The following is a 6,737-nucleotide window of genomic DNA, read 5'->3' as shown; positions in this document are numbered from 1 at the left end:
CTTGACTTTTTCCACATTTTGTGTTTCAGCCTGAATTACGAAATGGATTACATAGATGTATTTCTCACCCAACTATACATACACACACACACACACACTACTCCATAATGACAAATTAAAAATGAAATACAGAAATCTCATTTCCATAAGTATTCACACCACGTCATTATGTTGTAGAAGCACCTTTGGCAGCGATTACAGCTGTGAGTTTTCCATACCCAGATTGTACATTTTCCAATTCTTTAAGCGCTGTGAAATGTTTTTGATCATTGCTAGACAACCATTTTCAGCTCTTGTCAGATTTTCAAGTAGATTTAAGTCAAACTGTAACTTGGCCACTCGGGAACATTCACTCTCTTCTTGGTAAGCAACTCCAGTGTAGATTTGGCCTTGTGTTTTTAGGTTATTTTCCTGCTGAAAGGTGAATTAATCTCCCAGTGTCTGGTGAAAAGCAGACAACCAGGTTTTCCTCTAGGATTTGACCGGTAGTACTTAGCTCCATTCCACTTCTTTTTTTATCCTGAAAAACTCCCCAGTCCTTAACAAATACCCATAACCTGATGCAGCCACCACTATGCTTGAAAATAATGAGTGGTACTCTGTATTCAGGACAAAAAGTGAATTGCTTTGCTAAATATGTTGCAGTATTACTCTAGTGCCTTGTTGCAAACAGGATGCATGTTTTATGTGTAGGCGTTCTTCTTTTCAGTCTATCAATTGGGCTAGTTTTGTGGAATAACTACAATGTTGTTGATCCATCCTCCTTTTTCTACCATCAGTCATAACTGATATAAAGTCAAGTGTTTTATCATTGCAATGCCTCACGCTGAAAAGACTGAGCGGTGTCCTTCCTCTCTGGCAACTGAGGTAGGAAACACTCCTTTATCTTTGTAGTGACTGGGTCTATTGATACACCATCCAAAGTGTTATTAATAACTCAAAGGGATATTCAGTATCTGCTTTTATTTTATTTGTTTACCCATCTACCAACAGGTGCCCTTCTTTGTGAGGCATTGGAAAACCTCCCAGGTCTTTGTGGTTGAATCAGTGTTTGAAATTCACTGCTCGACTGGGGGACCATAATTGTATGTGTGTGTGGTACAGAGATTAGGTAGTCATAAAAAAATTGTTAAACACTTATAGTCCATGCAACTTATGACTTGTTAAGCAAATGTTTACTCCTAAACTGATTTTAAGCTTGCCATAACGAAGGAGTTGAGTACTTATTGACTCAAGCCATTTCAGCTTTAGATTTGTAAACATTTCTAAAAACAATTCCACTTTGACATTATTGTATTGTGTGTAGGCCAGTAACCAACAAAAAAAATGCATTGAATCCATTTAAAGTTCAGGCTGTAACACAACAAAATGTGGAAAAAGTCAAGTGTGAATAATTTCTGAAAGCACTGTAATTGTACATATAGAATCCCCCCCCACACACACACACACACACCAAAAAAAGGCTTATTTTTTTTTAAGTGTGGCAATACATTGATATTCAAATTATTAATATTACAATTCTAAAATGTGAGAATAATGAGGACATTGCCTGACTAAATAGACTGGATGCATGCATGGTGATTTTGTAGTTCAATCCCCTGATGTCTTAATGTAATAACATGAAACAATTTTCAGATAATTATCACTGACTTATTAACAGCTGTAACAAGTTGTCCACTGTAGGAAATCCTCAGTGGTATCCTACTTAAGCGTTTCCCAAACTCGGTCCTGGGCACCCCCTGAGTACACGTTTTGTTTTTTTGCCCTAGCACTATACAGCTGATTCAAATAGTCAAAGCTTGATGATGAGTTGGTTATTTAAATCCGCTGTGTAGTGCTAGGACAAAAAACAAAAACGTGCACCCGGTGGGGCCTCAGGACCTAGTTTTGGAACCCTGCCTTAGTTTATAGAAAGACCCATTAACATTCAGGTCCTGCAACATATGTTGGAAACTATTGTGTTATTGTGGGAGTGGGGTGCTTTATGATCTGATTTGCTAGAACTGATGTTATATTAAAGTATTTCTCTTTCAGTGTCTGTTTTTAGAGTCTTTAATATTGACAGTGGGATTAGGTACTCCCAGAAGTATGCCCCTGGAGTAACAACTTCAAATCCAATTTATTTCTAAAGCCCTTTTTACGTCAGCTGATATCTCAAAGTGCTGTACAGAAACCCAGCCTAAAACCCCAAACAGCAAGCAATGCATGTGTAGAAGCACGGTGACAAGGGAAAACTCTCTAGAAAGGCCAGAACCTAGGAAGAAACCGAGAGAGGAACCAGGCTATGAGGGGTGGACAGTCCTCTTCTGGCTGTGCTGGGTGGAGATGATAACAGAACATGGCCAAGATGTTCAAATGTTCATAGATGACCAGCAGGGTCAAATAATAATCAGTGGTTGTCGAGGGTGGAACTGGTCAGCACCTCAGGAGTAAATGTCAGTTGGCTTTTCATAGCCAATCATTCAGAGTATCTCTACCGCTCCTGCTGTCTCTAGAGAGTTGAAAACAGCAGGTCTGGGACAGGTAGCACGTCCGGTGAACAAGTCAGGGTTCCATAGCCGCAGGCAGAACAGTTGAAACTGGAGCAGCAGCACGGCCAGGTGGACTGGGGACAGCAAGGAGTCATTGGAGCAGGTAGTCCTGAGGCATGGTCCTAGGGCTGGTTCTTCTTCGAGAGAAAGAAAGACAGAGAATTAGAGAGCGCATACTTAAATTCACACAGGACACCGGATAAGACAGGAGAAATACTCCAGATATAACAGACTGACCCTAGCCCCCTGACACAGACTACTGCAGCATAAATACTGGAGGCTGAGACCGGAGGGGTCGGGAGATACTGTGGCCCCATCTGACGATACCCCCGGACAGGGCCAAACAGGCAGGATATAACCCCACCCACTTTGCCAAAGCACAGCCCCCACACCACTAGAGGGATATCTTCAACCACCAACTTACCATCCTGAGACAAGGCCAAGTATAGCCCACAAAATATCTCTGCCACGGCACAACCCAAGGGGGAGCGCCAACCCAGACAGGAAGATCACATCAGTGACTCAACCCACTCAAGTGACGCACCCCTCCTAGGGACGGCATGAACGAGCACCAGTAGGCCAGTGACTCAGCCCCTGTAATAGGGTTAGAGGCAGAGAATCCCAATGGAAAGAGGGGAACCGGCCAGGCAGAGACAGCAAGGGCGGTTCGTTGCTCCAGAGCCTTTCCGTTCACCTTCACACTCCTGGGCCAGACTACACTCAATCATAGGACCTACTGAAGAGATGAGTCTTCAATAAAGACTAAAAGGTTGAGACCGAGTCTGCATCTCTCACATGGGTAGGCAGACCATTCCATAAAAATGGAGCTCTATAGGAGAAAGCCCTGCCTCCAGCTGTTTGCTTAAAAATTCTAGGGACAGTTAGGAGGCCTGCGTTTTGTGACCGTAGCGTACGTGTAGGTATGTACGGCAGGACCAAATCGGAAAGATGGGTAGGAGCAAGCCCATTTAATGCTTTGTAGGTTAGGAGTACAACCTTGAAACCGGCCCTTGCCTTAACAGGAAGCCAGTGTAGAGAGGCTAGCACGAGTAATATGATCAAATTTTTGGGTTCTAGTCAAGATTCTAGCAGCCGTGTTTAGCACTAACTGAAGTTTATTTAGTGCTTTATCCGGGTAGCCAGAAAGTAGAGCATTGCAGTAGTCTAACCTAGAGGTGACAAAAGCATGGATTAATTTTTCTGCATAATTTTTGGACAGAAAGTTTCTGATTTTTGCAATGTTACGTAGATGGAAAAAAACTGTCTTAGAAACAGCCTTGATATGATCGTCAAAAGAGAGATCAGGGTCCAGAGTAACGCCGACGTCCTTCACAGTTTTATTTGAGATGACTGTACAACCATCAAGATTAATTGTCAGATTCAACAGAATATCTCTTTTGTTTCTTGGGACCTAGAACAAGCATCTCTGTTTTGTCCGAGTTTAAAAGTAGAACATTTGCAGCCATCCACTTCCTTATGTCTGAAACACAGGCTTCCAGCGAGGGTAATTTTGGGGCTTCACCATGTTTCATTGAAATGTACAGCTGTGTGTCATCCGCATAGCATTGAAAGTTAATATTATGTTTCCGAATGACATCACCAAGAGGTGTGTCCTAAAACGGAACCTTGAGGAACACTGAAATTTACAGTTGAGTTGTCAGAGGACAAACCATCCACAGAGACAAACTGATATCTTTCCGACAGATAAGATCTAAACCAGGCCAGAACTTGTCCATGTAGACCAATTTGGGTTTCCAATCTCTCCAAAAGAATGTGGTGATCGATGGTATCAAAAGCAGCACTAAGGTCTAGGAGCATGAGGACAGATGCAGAGCCTCGGTCTGATGCCATTAAGTTAATTTACCACCTTCACAAGTGCAGTCTCAGTGCTATGATGGGGTCTAAAACCAGACTGAAGCGTTTCGTATGCATTGTTTGTCTTCAGGAAAGCAGTGACTTGCTACGCAACAGCTTTTTCCAAAAAAATTGAGAGGAATGGGAGATTCGATATAGGCCCATAGTTTTTTATATTTTCTGGGTTAAGGTTAGGCTTTTTCAAGAGAGGCTTTATTACTGCCACTTTTAGTGAGTTTGGTACACATCCGGTGGATAGAGAGACGTTTATTATGTTCAACATAGGAGGGCCAAGCACAGGAAGCAGGTCATTCAGTAGTTTAGTTGGAATAGGATCCAGTATGGTTTAGAGGCCATGATTATTTTCATCATTGTGTCAAGAGACCGTACTAAAACACTTGAGTGTCTCTCTTGATCCTAGGTCCTGGCAGAGTTGTGCAGACTCAGGACAACTGAGCTTTGAAGGAACACAAAGAGTTAAACAGGAGTCCGTAATTTGCTTTCTAATGATCATGATCTTTTCCTCAAAGAAGTTCATGAATTTATCACTGCTGAAGTGAAAGCCATCCTCTCTAGGGAAATGCTGCTTTTTAGTTAGCTTTGCGACAGTATCAAAAATACATTTTGGATAGTTCTTATTTTCCTCAATTAAGTTGGAAAAATAGGATGATCGAGCAGCAGTCTTCGATGCTGCACAGTACTGTCTTTCCAAGCTAGTCGGAAGACTTCCAGTTTGGTGTGGCGCCATTTCCGTTCCAATTTTCTGGAAGCTTGCTTCAGAGCTCGGGTATTTTCTGTATACCAGGGAGCTAGTTTCTTATGACAAATGTTTTTAGTTTTTAGGGGTGCAACTGCATCTAGGTTATTGCGCAAGGTTAAATTGAGTTCCTCAGTTAGGTGGTTAACTGATTTTTGCACTCTGACGTATTTGGGTAGGTGGAGGGAGTCTGGAAGGGCCTCTAAGAATCTTTGGGTTATCCAAGAATTTATAGCACGACTTTTGATGATCCTTTGTTGGGGTCTGTGCAGATTATTTGTTGCGATTGCAAACGTAATACAATGGTGGCCCAATAGTCCAGGATTATGTGGAAAAACATTAAGATCCACAACATTTATTCCATGGGACAAAACTAGGTCCAGAGTATGACCGTGGCAGTGAGTAGGTCCGGAATCATGTTGGACAAAACCCACTGAGTCGATGATGACTCCGAAAGCCTATTGGAGTGGGTCTGTGGACTTTTCCATGGGAATAATTAAAGTCACCAAAAATGAGAATATTATCTGCCATGACTACAAGGTCCGATAGGAATTCAGGGAACTCTGTATATGACCCAGGAGGCCTGTAAACAGTAGCTATACAGAGTGGAAAAGAACTTCCATCACATCCATAAGATGTTTAGCCATTATGATGGCAGATACTATTTAAAAACAAGCTGGAACTTGCCAAGGTTTCAAATATGCGGTTAGACAATGATTCAACAATTTTAAGTGTTTTTTAATGAAACTTAACTCTTGAAGTGAAGCTATAGTCCTGGGATGCATGGTTCCTTTCAAATACACTGAAGTAAAAGGTTTAAACATTTATTTAGAAAAGAAACATGGCTTAAGTTGCTTTAATGGAGGTCAAGTCATATTAAAATAATGTTAATTCCAAGACAAAGGGGCCAGGGTAAGATGCATAGAGCCACCTCGGACACAGAAACAGGAGTGATTCCTTAGAAGCAACCGCTGAGATGAGCACTTCCTTGAAGCAATGACTCAGGTCTCAAATGATGGCAAGTGCCTCTGCACATTATCCAGTGAGAGTCCTGATGGTAAAGAACATTGGTCTCATATACCCCTGTAGAATCAACATGGTGGAGAGAGCTGGTGCAATGCATCCTCTGAAAGACAAAATGACCGAGCAAACGGACAGGGAGCACTGACCAAGCGCTGAACAAACATGCAATTGATTGGGTTGTCTTCAAGCCTTTCTCAGTTAGGCCAGTTTTACAATATGGAACCAATAGCCTTTGAGGTGTAGCAGCGGTCATTGGTACTTGAACACATGTTCACCATCCTGGTGGACAATGACAGCTAACAGCATCATCCTAAAGGCTGTGTTAAACTTCAGAATGGCTGAAATAAAAAAGTGCACAACAGTTGGTAAAAACAAGGGTGGCCTCCAGAACTTTTCCATTGCATTGGCTTAAAGCTGCAATGGCCTCTCGTGCAGGAGTTGTGCAATCACGAACGGAAACCATAGCCTTATACACAGAGCCAAAGAGTCTCGATCCTCTAACCACTGAACATTGTTGAAAATATAGATTTTAGTGCTTTGATAAGAGCTGTAACTGTTAAAAACAGCAGGCT

The sequence above is a fragment of the Oncorhynchus clarkii genome, chromosome 30 (genome assembly GCF_045791955.1).
Source record: "Oncorhynchus clarkii lewisi isolate Uvic-CL-2024 chromosome 30, UVic_Ocla_1.0, whole genome shotgun sequence".
Lineage (NCBI taxonomy): Eukaryota > Metazoa > Chordata > Actinopteri > Salmoniformes > Salmonidae > Oncorhynchus > Oncorhynchus clarkii.
The sequence above is the reverse complement of the archived record's forward strand: the minus strand, read 5'-3'. Positions refer to the sequence as shown.